We start from the raw sequence: 19208 nt of genomic DNA, 5'->3' as shown, positions 1-19208 counted from the left end.
CCCACTTCCTAACCTTATTATTGTGCACTGTGGTGGAAATGACCTAGGCACTTTAACTGGGGTAGGTCTGGAAATGCTTATTAAGGACACCTTTTTGCAATTGATGTCGCTTTTTCCTCAATCTGCCTTTGTATATTCTAACATATGCCAAAGGCAAAAGTGGAACTGGTCCAACCAATTTTGTCCACAGATTGACAAAGCAGGAAAGCACGTCAACAAATCTATTTCTGCTTTCCTCAGAGACTATGGTATGAGTTCTATATACCACAACAACTTGCGTTACAACATGCAAGGCATTTATAGAGGAGACGGTGTACATTTCACTGATGAAGGCAACAGAGTCTTCCTCTTGAACTTTAGACTCTGCATCGGTACTTACTTGTAGGTACCGAAAAACACTTCATAAACACAATGGCTCTTTTTAGAGCCCCTAATATCTAAACACTTAAATTTGTTTTTTACTTCTATTTTTTTTATTGTTTTTTTTTCTACCGTACGCGTTCAGTAAGCTTACCGTACGCGCACCCCGCGATTTAAAAAAAAAATTTTTAAATGTATTTTTCATACTTTTATGACCTTCTTGGACCCCCTGACAAACGCTAGGGGGTCTGCAACTCTCTTCGGTGCCCCCTTTCCACGTTCTCCACCTTTGTTTATCAGTGTGAGACACACAAAATGGAGGCCGACACTTCCTGATTTCGACCGATTCGAATGTTTACAGTCATGTAACCACCAATCAGAATTAAGCTCGCGCACGGCAGCGTGCGCGTACGGTAAGCTTACTGTACGCGCTCGGAGCGCGCTTATAGATATATATATTGATTTAAATGCTATTTTCTCAGCAAATACTGAACACATTTACACCAGACCTACAAAAGGCACATCCCTGACCTGAGGACTACCTCTCTGCCAAATTTCAAGTAATTCTGTTCAGCCGTTCGGGCTGTAGCTTGGACTAAAGGTCCTATGGAAAAATGCATGGGGAAAACACGTTTTGGGACCCCCCTTTTTCTCAGCCCCCGCTTGACGAATCCCCCCGAGACTTTCAGGGTAGGAGCGGAGCGGAGCGCCCCACCTATTTTGAAAATTTCGCCAGGATTCGTCAATCGGCGCCAAAGTTATTCAAAATAGGATGTTGCGGATTTCCTATGGAAACACGGTCCTAACTATAACTACCTACTGGCGACCGCCAGTAGGTAATATATATATATATATATATATATATATATATATATATATATATATATATATATATATATCAATGAAAAAACCAGAGGTTTCACACATGTTATAGTTAGCTGGACATTTCACTCGTACAAAACCATTGAAATTCCCCTGTTATAGTTAGTTCAGCTAACAATAACTCGCGCCCCCGCAATGCACTGCTGATGACGTTACATATTACATCACTCATGACATGGTCAGTGACATCACTCATGACATCACTGATGACATCTCAAATGACATCACTGATGACATCACTGATGACATCATCCATGGAGTATGTGTTTCAGAAAATGTTTAATATGTTTAATATATATAGGGAAAGGCCTGTTGAAGAATGAGTGGGTGTACAAGTGTGTAAATGGATGATTTTCTGTGGTGCGTAACATGATTCTATAAGTGAGTCATTAAATGTATCTTACTGCAGACTAGTGACTAAACTGTGTAAATGTCTGTATGTGTCTGTATGTTGGTGTATAAGTGGCTGCATGGTTTTGTGAATAGCTATATGAGTGTCTATATGAGTTATTGATTGCTTGTCTCAGTATGTGTATGGGTTCCTGAGTGTTTGTGTGGGTAGGGTCTGTGTGACTCTATGCATAGATGTGTGAGTGGGTGATTCTATGGGTGCATGGTTTTAAGAGTGCATCTGTGATGGACTGTATGGTTGAGTGAGTGTATGTATGGGTGTGTTGGGATTGAATGTATATCTCAGTGGTACATTTGTAACTAACTACATATGTGAAAGGCAGTATATGTGCATGTAAGAGTATATAAGTGGGTAGATGTGAGAGTGCGTGATTGTGAAAGTGACTGTATGGATGAGTGTGTGCTTGTATCAATGATTCTATAAGAGTGTAAGAATGTGATACTATTTTTATGAGTAAGTGAACTTGAGTGTGTATAACTGCATAGGTGAGTAAATTAGGCCTGGGCGAAAATTTCGTTCCGCGGAGAGCGCGAAAATGTAAAAAATTCCGGTTTCCGCAGCTTGGCGATAATTTGTTTCTTGCTCGCGCTGTAAAATAATACATTCTCGCGCGCGCGCGATCGCCTTACCTGAATCCCTGCGTTCGCCGACAAGTTTTCTTGATCCGGTCGCGTTCTCCATGAGATGTTGTATTGTTTTTAGCCATTTCGCTGTCTCGCGACAGTTCGCGCCCGCAGTGACGTCATGCGTCGCGCGATCACGTCTTTCTTCTCGCGATCATGCACCGCGAGAACAACTCAAAACAAGATGGCCGCGCCCGCAAGCAACCACATGGGTAAGTTGGCGACCCGCAACCATGCAGAAAATCTCGCGAACATGCCGGAAAAAAACTTCCGCATCTTCGCGATATTTCCGCTTGATTGCGATAATTTTAAACATTTTCGCGATAATTTGCGAAAGTTAATTTCGCAAATTCCGCCCACCCCTAGAGTAAATGGCAGTGTGATTATTTGCATGACTGAGTAGGTGTAAGAGTAGCTCTATGGATACTTGTTAGTGTGTGAGTGTCTATATAAGTGTATAAATGTATATGATAGTTTTGTACGGAGTGACTGTAAGTATGAGTGACTGTACAGGTGAGTGAGTGGAGGTATATGAAGACCTAAGAGTTAAGAAGTGGGTATGTAATGATTGGTATTGCAGTATATATGGTTTTGAGAATGGAACTCTTAAATTTTTAGTCAGTGTATCAAAGGTTATATTAGGGTGTGAGAAGATGTGGTAATTTTTCACATGGATGATGTCATCAGTGATGTCATCAGTGATGTCATTTGAGATGTCATCAGTGATGTCATGAGTGATGTCACTGACCATGTCATGAGTGATGTAATATGTGACGTCATCAGCAGTGGATTGCGGGCGCGCGAGTTATAGTTAGCTGGACTAACTATAACGGGAGAATTTCAATGGTTTTGTACAAGTGAAATGTCCAGCTAACTATAACATGTGTGAAACCTCTGGTTTTTTCATTGAATTTGCAAGGTTTTTAAAATGCTAATTCCTAACTATAACGTGTGTGAAACCTATGGTTTTTTCAGTGAATTTGCAAGGTTTTTAAAATGCTAATTCCTAACTATAACGTGTGTGAAACCTATGGTTTTTTAAGTGAATTTGTAAGGTTTTTAAAATCCTTTTTTTTCTTTTTTCTTTTGATTTTTTTTTTTTAAACAAAAGCTACCTATGTATATAATCATTGATTTACTGTATCCTGCAATATAGAAAGGTTCACCTTTTTTAAATAAATGGTTAGATATTGTTGAATAACATAGGCAATAACTTCTACAAACCTTTTTTTTTTTTATTATGATTTTTTTCCGTGCGCGTACGGTAAACTCACCGTACGCGCACGGTACGTTTTATGTACGGTACGCGTACATAATGTTTATGCTCTGTGTGCGCATGCGTATGCGATTTATGTACGCATCCGTGATTCGCGTGTGACGTGTAAGCGCCTGCTACCTACGCGCACGCGTGCGCGCACGTTACGCGGAACCACCGCACGTGCGTGCGCGCGTGCTTCTAATGCGCATGCGCGCGTACACGCGTGCCTCTAATGCGCAGGCGCGCGTGCGCGTGTCTCACGTACGTGCATGCGTGCTTTTACCGTGCGCGTACGGTAAGCATACGGAGCGCGCACGGTAGGTCATGTGATCCAGAAACAACACTTTTCATTGGTTTAAACTTGTTTCATTTCCAGAAACTTCCAACACCACACCCATTCCCCTCATTACTGCTTGTGATTCCTTAGGAGAAGGAGCTGAATTGTCTTTGGGATACAATGGCAGAGCAGCAGTCCTCTTCTGAGAGTGAGCAGGGCAGCAGCATCATTAGACAGAGAAGGAGGAAACAAGAATTCTTTTGTTTGGGAGTATTTCACATTTCCTGAGGGGCAGAAAAAGGTAAATGCTCCATTAGTCACCTGCTCACTTCGTGAGCGTGTCTTATCTAGAGGTAATCCAAGGAAGAAGTATTCCTTTGGTAATTACACTATGTTTAGACACATTAGGGATGTACATCCCAGGACTTTTGCTCGACATACTGAAGCAAACCCTTCAGTAAGTCACCCGAGCACATCCGCAGAAGCTCAGCCGAGTACATCTTCGGCAGCTCAGCCGAGCACTTCCTCTGCGGTGGGAGCATCACCCTCTTCTGCTCCTCTGCCCATCTACCCTCGGTTTCAGAGGGTACATATAAGGTGCATCACTTGTTACTCTCTTATTGCTATGGGGGAATCTAGTATTCCTCTAATAGATAATAAAATTGAGCAGCACAAGTGTGGTCCCTTCTAATATTCCCATTCTTTCTTTCCTCTGTCCCTGTATTAACACAAGGGCTCTTTTAAGAGCCACCCTACCTCACAATTTAAAAAAAAAAATTATTTTATCATTTAAAAAAAAAAAATGTTACCGTGCGCGCACCTTTTTTTTTTTTTAAATAAAATATTTATTACACCCTTCAATGTACTTGAGGGACCACAAGGGAAATGACAAAAGCAGGGTGAGGAGAACTGAAAACAAGGGACTATGAAAGTAAATGTGTGATAAATACAGATATTTCAAACTTACCTGAGCAACTTAATTTTCCTTAAATGATTTTTTTAAATTGCTAGAAAAAAGGATTAATTTTCATAAAATTTCTTTCTCAATCTGTAACAAAAGAAAAAAAGTATTAATATTTAACAATACATTTTACAATACAGTACACATATTTTCATATTTAACAAAGACATGTTTTGCCCTTTTTTTGCTGTTTTCAGGATATATTGAATTTCACTGCAAATTGTGAAACCAATTGCATTCATCACTTAACAGCGGGCAAAAAAATTAACAATCTGAAAGATTGTTTAAAAAAAGCCCTGAATCTCTTCTCAGTAAAACATACCTTGATAGAAATATAATATATATAATAAAAATATCATCTAGCAACAATAACTATTTGTAATAAATAACATCTGTAAATCTTGTTGCTTAAGCTCATACACCCAAATAATATCTGTCAAAGAAGTCCACAAAAGAAATTTTTACCTTTCCATGAGGCCAAATGGTAATTTTTAAATTCTTTTTTGATGAAATATCCAATGGTAATCCAATAAAATCGCAAAAAAATGATTTGTTCAGATGTTGCAATTTGTATCTAAAATTTTGGTTTTAGAAAAAATAAATAGGAATTTGGTAATTCTGCAGCCAAACGTTGCTTGAAAATCAATTGAGAATCATTACACAGTGTCCAGCCTTTTTCACATTTAAGATAAACTGTGTAATGACCAGAAGTTATCGAAGGTCCATCATGGAAAATTATTGCAACTGCAACAAAAGTTTTTCCTGATATTGATAATTGTTTTTCTACAAACTTCTTTATAGAAGTGTCCAATTTTGTTCCATCAGCTCTACAACGTTGCATCATTAAAATTACATACTGTCCATATTTCTTTAAAAATAACGTTGAAAACATGTCTGATTTACATTTAGAACATTCCATGCTGTGATTGGCATCTTTAACTAATTTACTAAAAGTGACTGATTGACTCTCTGGTAATGTTAAATATATGAACCTTTCAGAATCAACATTAGAGCTGCATGTGTTGAAACAGTTTTCACAACTATGTTCCCATTTATAAGAGAGACTAAACATATTTTCAATTTCTACCCCTTCTTCTTCCAGTACCATAAGAATATACATCAAGAATTCCTGTGCATCTTGCTGGACATTTTGAGTAAACTGTGTACTTCCTGAACATACATCTAAAAGTTTTCTAACATCAGTAGCACTTTCTATTTTAGTTTTATCATTACTCAGCTTCTCAAAAAGAAAACTCAGCAGAGAACAGAATATTTTTTCATGATTTAGTATTATCTGCTCTTGCAAACTTTCAAGATAAAATACAACATTCAGCACTACATTAGCGTAGCAGTTGACACCAGAGCTATTTTCAAAATGACAACCAACAACCTCTTCAACACTGTCCTTTTTCTTTTTGCTTGCAGTCACATCACTCTCCTTTTGTTTTCTCTTCTGTACATCCTCATTACAGATATTCTCAATTCTCCTTTTCCGACAAACAACACGTTTTTCAAGCACAGGATACTGACCTAAATGAGGAGCATAGCTTCTTCTTAATCTATTATATTCCTTTACACAGTTTGCATCAGCACTAACATTTGAGTCATCAAAGTCTATCATGAATAGACCAGATAATGTTTTCACTCTTGACAAAGCAACATATGCCATACCTTCTTTGAACACAGTTCAACCAATGTTTACAAAAGCACTATCTACAGTTAATCCTTGAGATTTGTGAATAGTTACAGTATATGCTAGAGAAAACGGAAACTGCTTCCTACGTACATATAAGTCTTTCACAAGCAAGAAACGAACTGAACAACGACAAATGTCTTTAACCTCTTCAATCTGATCAAATTTTATTTTTAAAAATTCAATTCCATCTTTTTTCTGGTATATCACAAAACTCACAACTTTACCCATAGCTCCATTCGCTAAACCTTTTTCTACATCCAAATTTCTTCTTAAAAATACTCGACAGTTCATACAAACATAAAGATTTTTTTCTAATCCAGCTGTTTTCGAAATATTCTTCTCTAGAAAATCCAATTTATTTTTCAGTTTGCCTGTTAATGTAATAGTAATTCCATCATGCTGAATTTTGTCCACTGCTTCCATTTTCTTAATCTCTTCCTTTTCCAAGTTCAAAAGTTCCTCATTGAATATCGAGCATTCATGTAGTGTTGGCATTAAGCAGATTACAGTATTTTTTTCTGCAATGTTCTGGTATATTTTCTCTGCAACTATTTCTTCATTTGGAAATAAATTATGTAGCAACGACTCTGTAATGCTTCTCTGCCAACTTCTGTGAGTAGTCCAATTCTGATATCTTTCAGAATACTTGCATAATCTTCATCGTTTGCTTGCCTCATATTGGTAGTGAGTTCTTTGTACTCAAAGAATGACCAAATATTTGCATTACCAATACCTCCTAATGACTTCTTTGTGTCTTCATGTGTCACAGTATTAAACACTGGTTGTCCTTTAACTGGAGTGAGCTGCAGAAGATCCCCAAAAACTATAACATGTTTTCCTCCAAATAACACGTCATAGTCTCTCTTTAGAATTTGCTGCATTCTTAAATGCACAAAGGCAAGCATTAAGTTTGATACCATGCTTACATCATCAATAATGAGAACTTGCATCTTCTTCAACACTCTTGAAACTTCGGAGCATGCTTCTCCTGTTAACTTGTGATATTCTATTTTGTTCTCATGCTCCACTGGTAACATTAGCAAGTGATGTAAGGTAATTCCTTTTATGTTATATGCAGCTAACCCAGTTGGAGCAGTAACAACACAAGACAAAGTTGAATGTGTTTTTTGCTGTAGGTAGCTTCGGATGACTTTAATTAAGAAACTTTTTCCAGTTCCAGCTTGTCCACTCACATACATCCTGATTGGTTCAAATGATGCACATGAGCACTCTTTCTTTTCATGTAGTAATCCATGATCAATTTTTTTTGTGACTTCTTCATAAATTTGTTTTTGTTCTTCATTCTGTTGCTGTTCAAAATATGTTAAGTCTACTAAATCTTCCTGAGCTTGATTCATAGCTGTCTCCACTTCAGTCATGGCTATTGCAGCTTCATTTTCTATGATTGTTTGTCCTAGGGGATCTTGACTGAGTGTTCCAGAACTTTGGCTGTCTTGAGAACTGTCTCTAGCTCCTTCAGCTGCAATTGTAGCTTCCTGTTCAATTTCTTTATTTAACATTTGCACATAATTTGTGAAAGTACTGCATTCAATCGTATCTTTACATGCATTAAAGGAATCTTCATAGCTGTGAAAATCTCCAAGTAATTCATCCTCTGAACGCCATGGTTTAAACAGCTGTAAAAGTGCTAAGTAGTAAAATTTCTTTTTGTCAGGAGTGTCGAAACTCAGCTTCCTGTGATTAATCAAGCTTCCTTTTGCTTGCTTCACCAAACATCCTTCCTCACCAATGACTTTATATTTTCCATTGTTGATGTCTTCTGTTGCTTTCCGTGTAAAAATGTAGTTCTGCAGCACTTCATAGAGACACATGTTCTCAAGATGACGACTTCTTTTTGGGTAATATGTGTCCAACATGTTTGATTTCAAAATATCTGTACTTTCCGGGTCATTCTCTGCCAAATATTCAATTTCTCCAACAGATTTCAGTACCCGATTTCACATTCCTGCAAGGCCTAAACTTACCCAAATTATTCTTCTGGATTTGGAGTACAGACTTGCAGATGATAACCTATCTGAGCATTCGTAGGATCCAATTTCTCGATGCGATAACATCTTTAAACTGAAACTGTATAGCTTTTTACTGACAGTCTTCTCGTGAGAAATCTCTTCCCACATTTCCTTCAATTCCGTTTTCTCAGATTTAGTGATGTAAGATGTGACATACCGAGCAACAGCAATAGAATTGTCAGCTAAATACTGAATATCCATGTTAGCATTCCACATGGATAAAATGACTGGGTTGTAGTAATTTATATATTTTGACTCTTCTTTTCTTCTTAGGTTGTAGGTATTTTTAGGCGATTTTCTTGTAATAGTATGTCGCACAGCTGACATAAAACTGTTGTCTCTTCCTTTTGAAAAAACAGGTCGTGGAAATCCAAATCAACGTTTTGTGTAGAATTTTTATTTACTCTTGTACTTTCGTCGACAGTATTTTCCACACCGATGACTTTGGAAACGTAAAACTTGCTCTTTTAAGTGTTTCTCTTCTGTGCTTTTAGGTATAGCACATGTTGCATATCCTTCGATGAAACTTAAAACTGCATCATCAGAATCTGTTCCAAATTTTGGGGCATCCTTGATCCACAACAGTATATGAATATGAGGAGCATCTCTTGCTTGGTACTCTTTTCTCCAAAAGAAATCCACAACTTCTCCAAGAGGTGGATTTTTTTTATTGCAGATGAAGGACATCATAGTCTCAAATCTATGATTGAAATATCTGCAAACATTAACCAGATTCAATGAGCACAATTCTCCTTCTGTCTTGTATTGGATGTTTTCAATATTTGAATTTGCCTCTCGAAGAAAATCCAGAAGATCACCCCAAGCGTACTCAGCACAGCTTAGGGTGAGAAACCATGTAGGAGTTCCTAAATTCCGTAACATACACTTCAATTCTCCATGGCGTCGGTACCAATATTCATTTGTCCCACGCTGACAAGCCATTAGATTAATCAATTGAGATTCCAAATGATCATCTCGCTGTTGCACTTTGTTCATAAAATCCTTTGCAGACACATTACGTAGATGTACTCCAGTTTTCAAAATGTGATTTACTGCATAAGATAGTGCTGACAAGTCACTTTCAAATAAAAGATGGAACAAATAAGGAATACTTTGACGAAATCTGGGATCTTCTGCATATAATCTTGTAGTCCGATACTCAGAAGCAGGAATCTGTACTGGACGTTCATCATATCGTCCACCTTTCCTGTAGGAAACAGCTGGGGAAAACAACGAGCTTCCAAGCTCTCCTCCCATACACTCACTGGAGTTCCTTGTGCTTTCTTCATCTGAAACAGATCAATAGTGTTTGCCATAACTTCTTTTGAATGAAGAGGATGTATGCTGAAATGTTCATAAATGTCTTCTTCTTTTGACTTATCCACTTTTTCAATTTGCCCAGCTGGTATTCCTGAGTCTGGTAGTAAAACTTCTTCATCTTCATCCATATAAATTGTTTCATACCATTTATTATTTATTTTCAAATATAAATTTGCTCTTTGTACTTTTCGTACATCTACCAGCTCCTGCCAAATTTTCTTGTTCTTTGTTGGTACTCCATTAACCAAAATAACTAATGGTTCAGTTTCCAATGTATCTGCATCAATAGTTTCCATATTTTTTTTCAAATCCAATGGCAAATAGACAACTCTTCCTTTTAAACCTCTTTGTAAATCCGAAGGAGGTAATTTGCCTGTTTTGGGCTCCATACGAACTATAGTCTGGAACGGATGGACACATTGAATGAGTATAGACTCATACGTATTTAAATCACTAAGTTCTGCAGGAATTTCAACCAATTCTAAATTATCATGTACAGCTCTTGCTGGCATTTTATTTTCTTCTAACTTGTTATAACAGTATTTACAAATACGGTGATATTCACCCAAATCAAAACAATTTTCCAGAAATAAATATGTAGCAAAATCCAACCACTTAGTATTATTTTCTTTTTCACTTTTTTTATGGAGATCAACATACCTTGTTTGTTTTTTATAATGGCTTCTCCAGCAACATATACAAGTAATATTTGGTCTTTCATTAGAGATGATAGTAAATTTTGTCATTTGATCTTCAAAATTTTTACTAATACTAGGTTCTACATTGTCTTCCACATTTTCTTCAATTACTGTGTCATTATCTGCACTTTCTTGTTCCGGACCAAAGTAACAAAACTGAATTTCATCAGTAACCTTCTCTACATTAAGCCTGGGCAAAGCACTACGCTACGCTCGCGTAGTTTGCAAAGTTTGCGCTACTTCGCACTACGCAAATTGCACGTAGCACAGTGCGAACACGCGTAGCGTAGTGTTGCGTAGTGCTGCGGTCATTTTTTGCTTGCTCGCGGTCCTCAACATCAAGTTGGCGACCGCGAGCAAGCAAAATGACATCCCGGCGAGACTTTTTCCTTGTTCGCGATCAGCAACATCAAGTTGGCGATCTCGAGCATGGAAAATAAACCTCCCGACGAGATTCCCAATGCGAGGAGGTCAGGTTTCTCATTGCGAGTGGTCGCGTATGCTCGCGACCGCTTGCGATGAGAAACTACCAGTTCGCGTTGAGAAAGCTGCCGCTCGAGTAAAAATCTACTCGAGCAGCAGAAAACTACAGCTCGCACTGTGCAAGATGCCATTTTCAATGATTGCACAGTGCCGGTTGCTTGTCCGCACTGTGCAATTATTGAAAACGACATCTGGCACAGTGCGAACAAGGTACTACGCAGTTCGCGAAGTGCTACGCGTAGCTCGCGTAGTGCGAACTGCACTTTGCGTAGCTTCGCGAAGTGCTACTTCGCGAACTACGCCCAGGGTTACTCTACATCTGATACAGATCCACGGAACAGAGCCCTATTCAACTAATTTAACTTTAGTGCTGGACTTTGAGCAAAATACAATCTTCTAACAAACTTTCTCATTTCAGTATGATGAACCGCCAGCATCCTAAAATGGTGAAAAACACTTTGGCAAACTTTCCTAGAAAGACAAGCCAGAGAATGTCCTTGCAAACCAGTATTCTCTCTCACTCTACATGGATCTAGTCTTTGAAGCACCTTAATCTTCTGTTTAACACTTTTTTTACTATATTCTCTTAGAAATTCACGTAATTTATCAATAGATTCCTGTCGTACAGTACAAATACTACTACAATTCCAAGTGTACACTGGGGCTTTAGGACGTCTCCCCATAACCTCATCAGCTATCACTTCTTCCTCATTTCTTGGAACCATTTTCTCCTTTTCCATTATACAACCATCTTTCACTTCATAAGCTCGGCCACTGGTGTCAACTGCATGCAGCAAACTATTACTTTGAAGATAACTCTCTTCATTAACCCCTTCCATGCGGGGCGGATTCCCCCGCTGTGCTGAGCGCTGCTTGCGCGGGCGTGGTCATGACGGAACGGTTCCGTCATGAGCACAGCTCAACCGACGCTCATGACGGAACCGTTCCGTCATGAGCACCGAAGGGGTTAAAAAATGGTTCAGTACTTGAACTATGCATCCATTCTCCTAAAAACACTTTACAAAAGTTATTTCTTTTCACTACTCTTTTCGTTTTGCTTTGTGACTTCATTACATTGACCATTTTATCTAATTTACGGATCCTGTTCAAAATTAAAATGAATAGTTTTCTTTTTAAATCTAAAGCCTTAGCTACAATTGATTCAATATCTTTTTTTCGCTTATAAAATTTCGCTTTCTTCTTATATTTTTTCACATCCTTTAGCAAATTGGACATCACTCTTCTCTGAAACATTTTCCTACGAATGTCTTTAAATGCTGTTTTTCTTTTTAAGTCAATCTTTATTGCTTCTAATTGTACATTAGCATTTTGTAATTTCTCACTTTTGTCCTGTTCTTTTCTACTTGAAACTCTATTTGCAGTGGGGACATTTTTCAAATGTGTTCTTTTTTTGAAGATATTTTTAAAAAAAATCCTTGGTTTGCTTACCAGAAGACTTTTTCTTTTTTCCAACATGAGGATCTTCAACTAATTTGGGTCCTCCAGTTGTCTTCAAATATAAATGTTTTTTTCTGTTCTTTTCTCTTCCTTGATTTTATAGGCATCTTTAACTTATTTCACTGTTGTTCAGCAATACCTGAAAGAAACTAAAAAAAAAATACCTTTATGTAATTTAAATTTATTACTATATTTTTTTGTGCTTTTCAAATCTTATAATACTATCTACCCCTTTCCTACAAGTGAAAAACACAATAAAACCAACACGAATTAAAGCTTCCCCTTTCCTACGAATGCAATTCTAAAAGAACCAGAGTACCACGAATTTACTCTCTGACAACAATTCCTGTGTGCGCACAGACTCATGGTGTGATTCTAGGCAGAAAACAAAATTTGATTTGCAATTTGAAAGCACACTTACTACTGTGGTAGAGCAAGTGATAATTACTCTAACAGTCTGACACATTTTCATTATTTTTTTTCAGAAACAGAAAAGAGCACATGCCCAAACTGCTTTTTGTGACCATGAACATGTGCAACCTGAATGACGTACTACACTCTAGCAAAGGAAATGAGCCTTGGTGAGGTTCAATGTATTAGCGTTACTCACTGCTATCTGAAACACCACACAGCGCTGAATAGTAAGCTTGACTGTACATGAGAAACAGCTTGCTCTCTGCTAAGAGTGTGCTTCTGGAGACTGTCTACTGTCAAGTGCGAAAGAGATCTGCATTGATCCTTGCGCAACTGCATAAACATTGGAGACATGTATGTAACACTACATGTGTGGTAAGGGTTAATTTGACTTTTGAACATGTACAAACTACATGACCCATTGCAGGAGTGTAAGGAAAATCTACCATGTTGATGTCAAATGTGTTTGCATTGCCCTCTCATTTGTGACATATTAATTTGGGCTCAATGGTAGCCATCACAGTTCAATAAAACAAGCTTCCCCTTTCCTACGAATACAATTCTGAAAGAACCAGAGTAACACGAATTGAATCTCTGACAACAATTCCTGTGTGCGCACAGACTCATGGTGTGATTCTAGGCAGAAAACGAAATTTGATTTGCAATTTGAAAGCACACTTACTACTGTGGTAGAGCAAGTGATAATTACTCTAACAGTCTGAAACATTTTCATTTTATTTTTCAGAAACACAAAATAGCACATGCCCAAACAGCTTTTTTATGCTGAATACAAACCATCACAGTTCCAAAAAACAAGCTGCCCCTTTCCTGTGAGTGCAAGGCTAACAGAGCAAGAGCAACACAAACTAAATCTCTGATAATAATTCCTGTGTGCACATTGTCTCATGGTGTGATTCTAGGCAGAAAACAGTATTCCTGTGTGATACCAGTACACCTTAACTTATGGTGAAGACATACTCAATAACATCTTACAAGTTCAAGACAGTTAAATATCTCCCAAAACACAAAATGTGAAAAACAACTTTAAAAGAAGAATCACATTTCTAATATTTATATCAAAATGCTCCACATACATTCCCTCTCAATTCATAACTAAAAGTAGTTAGTTCAGAAATAAATGTGGCACTGAAACAGCAGATTATCAGAGCCAGAATCTCTGAGCTGTACACCTCTCTCCTCTCACCAGAACCAGTTAATGGCAATGTTTCCCTCTCTTTTTCCACACATATACATGTCAACTCCAAATCACAGTCCTTCCCACAATTTTTTCAAATGGAAACACACATTTCTATTGGTTGCAAATTTCATCCCTTTCCAAATGATCCCTGCCCCCAACATGACTTCTGACTGCTACCATAGCAACAGATCATGGAACACTGGTGTGAGCAGAGAGGTCAGAAGTTCAGCACACAATGTTTCTAATCAAAAGAGCAAGAGTGCTTGACTTTTCAAACCTAACAGCAAATCCAAAGTAATGTTCTGTGTGAACACATTTTTCTGAACCAATACAAAACATGCTTGTAAAAATCTAAACATACAGCCTAGTTTTAACTGTAAAATGGTTTGAATCAGCCAATCAGTTCTTTTTTTTTAAAAAGTATGTTAGCCTCCATTTTACATCTATCTTTCTTTTCATATTGCCATTCTACTGAAAGACACCTTCTGAGTGCATCCAGATCTCCTTGAAAGATGTTCACAGTGTGGATTGTAGGTCATAGCTATGTCTTCTGGAGTGAAAAGTATGCAGAAAAAAGAGGTATTGTGACAGACCTTGCTTTGCCAAATGTAGACATTAAATGGATTGGTCAGAGAGGGTTAAAGTGGCACCAATTAATGCCTTTGGTGAAAACCTTTCTACATCTCCCACAGCCTAACCTTATTATTGTGCACTGTGGTGGAAATGACCTAGGCACTTTAACTGGGGTAGGTCTGGAAATGCTTATTAAGGACACCTTTGTGCAATTGATGTCACTCTTTCCACAAACTGCCTTTGTATATTCTAATATATGCCAAAGGCAAAAGTGGAACTGGTCCAACCAATTTTGTCCGCAGATTGACAAAGCAAGAAAGCACGTCAATAAGTCTGTTTCTGCTTTCCTCAGAGACTATGGTATGGGTTCTATATACCACAACAACTTGCGTTACAACATGCAAGACATTTATAGAGGAGACGGTGTACATTTCAATGATGAAGGGAACAGAGTCTTCCTCTTGAACTTTAGACTCTGCATCGGTACTTACTTATAGGTACCAAATAACACTCCATGAACACAACGGCTCTTTTTAGAGCCAACCAACATCCAAACATTTCATTTTGATTTTTAATTCTATTTTTTTTATTTATTTTTTCCACCGTACGCTTACCGTACGCGCTCGGTACGCGTACCCCGCAATTTTTTTTAAGAAAAAAATTATTTTTCACACTTCTGAGTCCTTTTTGGACCCCCTGACAAAGGTTACGGGGTCTGCAACTCTCTACCTTGCCCCCTTTTCACGTTCTCCACCTTTGTTTTTTAGTGTGAGACACACAAAATGGCGGCCGACACTTCCTGATTTCGACCGACTGGAATGTTTACTGTCATGTAACCACCAATCAGAATTACGCTCGCGCACGGCAGCGTGCGCGTACGGTGCGCGCTTATAGATATATATGTACTTTTAACTGAAATATTCTCAGGAACTACAGAACAGATTTACTTCAGATATTCAAAAGGCACATCCCTGACCTGAGGACTACCTCTCTGCCAAATTTCAAATAATTCTGTTCAGCCGTTCGGGCTGTACCTTGGACTAAAGGTCCCTACGGAAAAATGCATGGGGAAAACGCGTTTTGGGACCCCCCTTTTTTCTCGGCCCCCGCTTGACTAATCACCCCGAGACTTTCAGGGTAGGAGCGGAGCGCCCCACCTATTTTGAAAAATCCGCGAGGATTCGTCAACCGGCGCCAAAGTTATTAAAAATAGAATTTTCAGATTTCCTATGGAAACACGGTCCTAACTATAACTATCTACTGGCGACCGCCAGTAGATAATATATATATATATATATATATATATATAGATATATATATATTGAGAGAGAGAGAGAGAAATATATACATATATATATAAATATATCTATATACATATATATATATATATTTTTTTTTTCATTCTTGTAAGGCGCATAGCTACCAAAAAGGTTTCCCAGTGCCACAGTGCAGGAAAAAAGTACAAGTAGCCAAGCTGTCACGAACCTATTGATTGAATAACCAAGCCTTTAAGTGTCTCTGGAAGTTACTGAAAACAGTATCTTTCCTAAGGAATAAAGAAAGAGAGTTCCAAAGAAGAGGACCTAAATAAGCAAAGGATCAACCACCCAAATGGGAACGTTTGATCCTAGGTACTGCAAACTTGGCCTGGGTAGCTGAACGGAGGGAGCGCAAAGGGAGATAAGAATGAACAATGGCCTTTAGATATTGAGGGGCACTACCAGACTTCACCTTGAACATATAGCTCAGGGTCTTGAACTTTACATGGCTCTCGACCCTGAGCCAATGAAGTATACAAAGAAAACTGGAGACAGGAGTCATTCGCTGAATCTGGCAAAGCAGCCTAGCCGCTGCATTCTGCACCAATTGCAGTCTGCGTTTCACATCCTTATTGGCTCCCAAATATAGGATGTTGCCATAGTCCAATCTAGATGTGATAAGTGATTGGATTACCGTTTTTTGAGTGGAACTAGGCAACATCCAAAGGATCTTCCTGAGCCATTTCAGGATTGTGAAGCAGATAGAAGCTACTTTTACCGCTTGCTGCTTCATTGAGAGTTGATTATCAATAATCACACACAGATTGCGAACTTGAGTGGCAGGTGTAGGGAGAGTCCCCATTACAGGTGGCCATTGCTGGGGGCCCCAGAGGTCTACATTCTTACCTAAGATAAGAACCTCGGTCTTCTCCCCATTGAGCGTCAATGAGTTAACCTCCATCCATTCAGCAATGTTCCTAAGCCCTGTCTGAAGAGAAGATATATATATATGAAACCATACTCAATGCTACTGCACTGAGAATGCCATGACCTTGCCTCTTACGGCGGCGGTCCGTGGTGAGGAGGCGAATCCCAAAATAAACAAAGAACTCACTGTTAATATTTCGTCGAAAATAACAGCAACCACGGACTCCAAAATATTCTTCAGCAGTGATTTATTGGCAGCCAAATCGGTATCTCTACGCGTTTCGGGACCCTGTCCCTTGATCATGAGTGCCGTTCGTGAAAATCCATTTCCTTAAGTAACCACGTGACTTAACTCAGTGCAAAAACAATGAAGACAGACTTCAACGTTAATAACAATTTTTTGTGTATTTAACAAAACAAATCATTTTTATGCCACATTCTGTCAGACACACTTAATTTAGAGCAAAGCAAAAGTTAATTGTCAATTAAACAAAGTCTTTGAAACTCATCAACTGGCACGCGATTCACGCTCACGCACTGACCTTGAAAGAAACTCCTATTGTCGGTGAGCAATAAAGTTAGACGCTAACAACATGCGTGATTGAACAGCATCAAAAGTCTAATTGCACAATACCGCAAAATAATAATTTGTCATATATGATGTTCCCAAGTGGGATTTGATATAAATGCTTGTTTCACAAATGAAAAGGACTCTACCCAAATGAGTATTTGTTTCAAAATCACAAAAGAGAAATCACGCCCAAGTGGGCTAAGGACAAAGAAATTTTCGCTCTTCAGCTTTTCTTCTAACAGATCACAAGCGGCATTTTCTGTGAATACAAACAACAAAATCAAAGTTAAGTAAAATATAAAAACAAAATAAAAAACATACACCAATGTGATGGATAAAACAAGCTACCCCGAAGTTTAGCAAACACATTTTTTAAAATCACTTTATAAAAGTTAAAATCTATTTTACATTTTGCAGCTGGCAAAACAATATCAGATACAAACTCAATTAGAGAAGGTGAAATGAAACCTATTAAACTAGTCTAGATGTACAGAGAGTTCTTCATCACAATTATGCCCCATTCGGGCTAATGTCCTATATTGCACAATCATTTTAGACTCCAAATGTCGCAGACTTAATGTTCTATTACCACCCCTTTCGTTCATTCTTACCATATCCAATACACAAAAGCTGAGCAAATTCGTATTCTGTCCATGATGGCTTTGGAAATGTCGTACTATCGGATATTGTTTATCACCATTTTTGATAGCATGTGGATGTTCAAGTATCCTTGTCTTTGCTTTGTGTATTGTGCTGCCTATGCATGCTTTCTTGCAAGGACAAAAAAGAGCATAGACAGCAAACTCGGGATTACATGAGGTATGTTTGATTATTTGAAAGGGCTTACAATCTTGTGATAGTGTTACTCCCTTCAGATTTTTACTATTTTTGCAGGCTTTACAGTTCCTGCATGTAAAAAACCCTTTAATCCCTATTGGTTTGCTGTTTGTTGGCTCTACAGCCCTACACAAAGTATCTTTCAGGGATTTTGCTCTCTTGAAGAAAATTTGAAGAAAAACCTCAACACTTTTTGCTAAATCTGGATCTGTTTGCAATACCGATCAGAATTTGGTAAGACTCTTACGTACTTGAAAGGCTTGCCTATTATATGTTGTGATAAATCTGATTTTGTCTGACGTTTCTTCAATACCATCTTTTTCCACAGTTAACAATGAAGTTCTCGATATTTCTGCTACTTTAGTTCTTGCTTTATTGATAACAGAGAATGAATAACCTCTCTCTAGGAATCTTTTGGTCATCACCTCTTCTTCTGCACTAAAACTTTCCAACATACTGCAGTTACGCTTTGCCCTTAAAAGTTCACCAAGTGGTATGCCTGTTAATGAGTGATCTTGGATGGCGACTTTGTGCACGTAACAATCTGTTCCCTGCAGTAGTTTTTCTAAACAGCGAACTCTCAAGTTTATCTTTTTCAACTATGAGTCTCAAACCTAAAAATTCCAGTCTATCTTTTGACCACTGACTCGTGAATTTTAAATTAAAACTGTTGACATTGAGAGAGTTCACGAATTCCTTAGCTTCATTTTCAGTGCCCCTCCAGACACAAAAAATATCATCAATGCAACGGACCCACATGGCCACATTTTCTTGAAATATAGACAAATTTCTCACAACTTTCTCTTCCCAATATCCCATAAAGAGACCTGCGAAGCACGGCGCAAAGCAAGTCCCCATAGATGTACCAAGGGTCTGCATAAATATCTTATTGTTGAAGAAAAAGTAGTTTTGTGTCAGGCAAATAGACATCATTTCTATAAGCATCTCTGTATGCATCAGATAAGAGATTG

The sequence above is a fragment of the Triturus cristatus genome, chromosome 2_1, assembly GCF_964204655.1.
Source record: "Triturus cristatus chromosome 2_1, aTriCri1.1, whole genome shotgun sequence".
In the NCBI taxonomy this organism is placed as follows: domain Eukaryota; kingdom Metazoa; phylum Chordata; class Amphibia; order Caudata; family Salamandridae; genus Triturus; species Triturus cristatus.
Note: the sequence above shows the minus strand (reverse complement) of the source record.